The sequence below is a fragment of the Vulpes vulpes genome, chromosome X (genome assembly GCF_048418805.1).
Source record: "Vulpes vulpes isolate BD-2025 chromosome X, VulVul3, whole genome shotgun sequence".
In the NCBI taxonomy this organism is placed as follows: Eukaryota; Metazoa; Chordata; class Mammalia; order Carnivora; family Canidae; genus Vulpes; species Vulpes vulpes.
Window position 1 is genome coordinate 70,341,700 of NC_132796.1, and position 4,331 is coordinate 70,346,030.

The 4,331-nt window shown below is 37.2% G+C and overlaps 1 pseudogene; it reads right to left on the reverse strand.

Annotated features, from left to right (window-relative positions):
- Positions 1-3,411: 3,411 nt before the first annotated feature.
- Positions 3,412-3,537, reverse strand: LOC112925778 (U4 spliceosomal RNA; annotated as a pseudogene).
- Between the last annotated feature and the right edge of the window lie 794 nt (positions 3,538-4,331).

The window sequence follows — 4,331 nt, forward strand, 5'->3', positions numbered from 1 at the left end:
ATCTATACCCTAAAAACTACAGAACACTTCTGAAAGAAACTGAGGAAGACACAAAGAGATGGAAAAATATTCCATGCTCATGGACTAGAAAAATTAATATTGTGAAAATGTCAACGATACTCAGGGCAAATTACACATTCAATGCAATCCCTATCAAAATACCATGGACTTTCTTCAGAGATTTGGAACAAATCATCTTAAGATCTGTGTGGAATCAGAAAAGACCCAGAATAGCCAGAGGAATATTGAAAAAGAAAGCCAGAGCTGGGGGCATCACAATGCCAGATTTCAAGTTGTACTACAAAGCTGTGATCACCAAGACCGTGTGGTACTGGCACAAAAACAGACACATAGGTCAATAAAACCAAATAGAGAACCCAGAAATGGGCCCTCAACTCTATGGTCAACTAATTTTGGACTAAGCAGGAAAGACTATCCACTCACAAAAGGAAAGTCTCTTCATTAAATGGTGCTGGGAAAATTGGATGGCCACATGTGGAAGCATGAAGCTAGACCATTTGCTTACACCATACACAAAGATAAACTCAAAATGGATGAAAGATCTAAATGGGAGACAAGAATCCATCAAAATCCTAGAGGTGAACACAGGCAACCCCCTTTTTTTAACTTGGCCACAGCTACCTCTTGCAATATCCATTTATGAAGGCAAGGGAAAGAAAAGCAAAATGAACTATTGGGACTTAATCAAGATAAAAAACTTCTGTACATCAAAAAACTGTCAACAAAACTAAAAGTGAACCTATAGAATGGGACAACTTATTTGCAAATGACCTATCAGATAAAGGGCTAATATCCAAGATCTATAAAGAATTTATGAACCTCAACACCCAAGAAACAATCCAAACATGAAATGGGCAAAAACATGAACAGAAATTTCACCAAAGAAGACATAGACATGGCCAACAAGCACATGAAAAAATGCTCCACATCACTTGCCATCAGGGAAATACAAATCAAAACTACAATGAGATACCACCTCAAACCAGTGAGAATGGTGAAAATTAACTAAAATATAAGAAAAAGACGGTCTCATTAGGTCTTAGTATTGTACAATAACAAATAATAACCATGATTTTCAACAGTTTCGTCTTAGATAAGAACTGATTTTTTCTTTCTTCTTTCTTTCTTTCTTTCTTTCTTTCTTTCTTTCTTTCTTTCTTTCTTCTCTTCTTCTTCTTCTTTCTTCTTCCTCTTCTTCTTCCTTTCTTCTTCTTCTTCTTCTTCTTCTTCTTCTTCTTCTTCTTCTTCTTCTCTTCTCCTTCTCCTTCTTCTTCTTCTTCTTCTTCTTCTTCTTCTTCTTCTTCTTCTTCTTCTTCTTCTTCTTCTTCTTCCTCTTCTTCTTCTTTCAGAACTGGTTCTTTCTCCCATAGCTCAATACCACAACTTCTGGTGTACACTCAAACACACATGTATGCATATGCACTCCCCCTTTTAAGAACTCACTTGTTCATTTCAATTCTCTTCAGAAGAATATCAGAGCAATAAGGTCAGTTTTATTGTCCCAGGTCTATATTTTACAAACTGTGTGACCTTAGACTAATTATTTACCCTTTCTGAATGCCAGCATTTTCCATTCTACAAAGTTAACAGTCCTGCCTACATCACAGATTTGTGGACAGCTTTAAATAAGATAATCAATATGAATGCACTTTTAAAACCCTGAGATACTAGGCAGAACAGAGGGAACTGTACTATTTTCATGATAACTGTTGTCTGTAGTGTCTGAGACAGGTTTGACTGTGCCCTGCAGTCCAATGGGGGTGAGTTAGGCAGAATGCTTGGTACCTATACAACATACTTAAAGATACACACAAACATAGTGTGGTCCTGAACTTATAATATGTGACAAACTGTTTTTTCCCTATTGAAGTATTCTTCCCTGGTAATACCATGAAGATACATTAGTTGTTCAGGGCTGAAAATTTTTAATTTACTATATGATGGCAATAGTAATAGTGCCCGGTAATTCATTAGGGCTCATTTAGTATATGGCAATGACAATGTATTAAATAATATCTCCATAATTGAAGTGTCTTTAAACTTCCCGTGGGACTGTTGGATCTCTTCTCCCAGAGCTACCAATTCAAACAGCTAAAGATTCAAGCCCTTCCCACCTTAACTTTTTTTTTATTGGAGTTCAATTTGCCAACATATAGCATAGCACCCAGTGCTTATCCCATCAAGTGCCCCCTTCAATGCCCCCCACCTCAACTTTTAAACAATGACCAGTTTGTACATGATAATTTATATGACTTTAAGGTGGGTAAGCTTTCAGATGCTAATTCTCACAAGAATATTCACCCAGCGTGAAGGCATTTCTAGCTCTTTCAAATAACATGCATTTTCACAGTGCCCTTAACACCATACCATTGTTGCTGAAGCCAGAGAAGTAATTCTTCCATATGCTAGTAGAAGAATCCTAAGTTGCAGTAAAAAGGTAGGCAGCTGTTTAATGACAAGAAACTTTATTTCTGTACCCCTCAGATAAAATCATTTGGTAATTGTGCACTGAACATTCATATTTAGACCTGACAATAAATTGAGTTTATTCAACTTATCATAGATTACCAATATGTGCAATGAATATTAGCCCTCCAAATAAAAACTGAGACTTACTACCCAACATCAAAACTCAGGATTCAGAGTTAGAAAGACAGTCCACTTGAACATAAGGTGAACAATTCACCCTATGTCAACTAGCTTATGTTCTATTTGGCCAACTTATAATAAAAACCACTAAAGGATATGAGAATGTGGTACTTAGGGTTGGGGAAGTATTGATATAATCATTAACAATTATTTGAGCAACCAGATAATCCAAAGTCTACAAGTTAATCTTCAATATATATACACTCTCAGAGCCCTATTTAGGTCATAAATGGATCAGAACCAAGACTTTTAGAAACAATATCCAAATATGAATCCTACCATATTGTGTCATCCGTTGTGCCTATAGCCTTCAATATTATCCAACTATAGTAGTAATTATTGCTGGTTTATCTGCTATTTTCTAATCAGTAGAGTAGCACAAAGGGATAGAGGTGAGGTTCCCATGGGAACCATATGCTGGTAAAAATATTATTAAAGTCGCATCATCAGCACTTAGCTATTCATCTAAGCAAGTGACACCAATGTGATGTGAAAATGACAAAACTGACCCACCAGCAATTGGACATGAACTCTGTGATCAGTTTTTGTTTTTGTTTTTGTTTTTGAGTTGTAAAGAGAAGATAAATTGATTCATCTCTAATCTCTCACTCAGGACGCTGTTACCAAGGAAACTATCACTTTTATAAGAAGATTGCATGGTTTAAGGCATCTTCTGTACATATTATTGCTTAAATATTGTCTTGAAAAACACAAAATAAAACTTTCAAACTAGAGCAATTCTGTATTTACACCCTAGCATTGAAAAAAGACATGCCTATCCAAATTAAATTAGGAAAAGTTTTCAATTAACAATAATCACACCTTAGATAAACTTCATTGGCTATGATACTGCCACTGCAAACAAAGGGTAGTGGAAGAGGAGGCAGGTGGGGGAATGGGGGACTGGGTAATGGGCACTGAGGAGGGCACTTGATGGGATGAGAGCTTGGTGTTATACTATATGTTGGCAAAATGAAATTCAATTAAAAAAAAATTAAGAAAGAACCTAAAGTTTACGGAGAAAACAAACAAACAAAAAAACCCACCAAATAGAAATTGCTTTATGAAACAATGATATCTATGATATTTAGAAAACTTGCACAGTTTATGTTAATCCAAATTGCTGGGCTTTTATTTCTGCCACAGATCTGCTTTATAGAACAACACTGACTAATGGCCCCATCTACTGCCCTGCTCAATCCATCACCATGTTTACAGTGAGGTCACTCTTCTCAAGGGCTTGTTCCAACCAAAGATAGCATGGCAGTAGTACAAATAGAGACCCATTACTCAGAGATGCAGGACTCTTCCAATTGGGTAACTTTAACTCAAGAGCTCCTATAGGACTAGCCAAAACTCTTGAACTGTGCTGCAGTCTTTCTACCCAAACCTCTTTATTTTCCTCTCTCCTTCACAAGTAACTGATGTACATCAAGACCTGAAGACTAGGGATCCCTGAGTGGCGCAGCAGTTTGGCGCCTGCCTTTGGCCCAGGGCGCGATCCTGGAGACCCGGGATCGAATCCCACGTCAGGCTCCCGGTGCATGGAGCCTGCTTCTCCCTCTGCCTGTGTCTCTGCCTCTCTCTCTCCTTCTCTCTGTGTGTGTGACTATCATAAATAAATAAAATTAAAAAAAAAAAAAAGACCTGAAGACTATCCC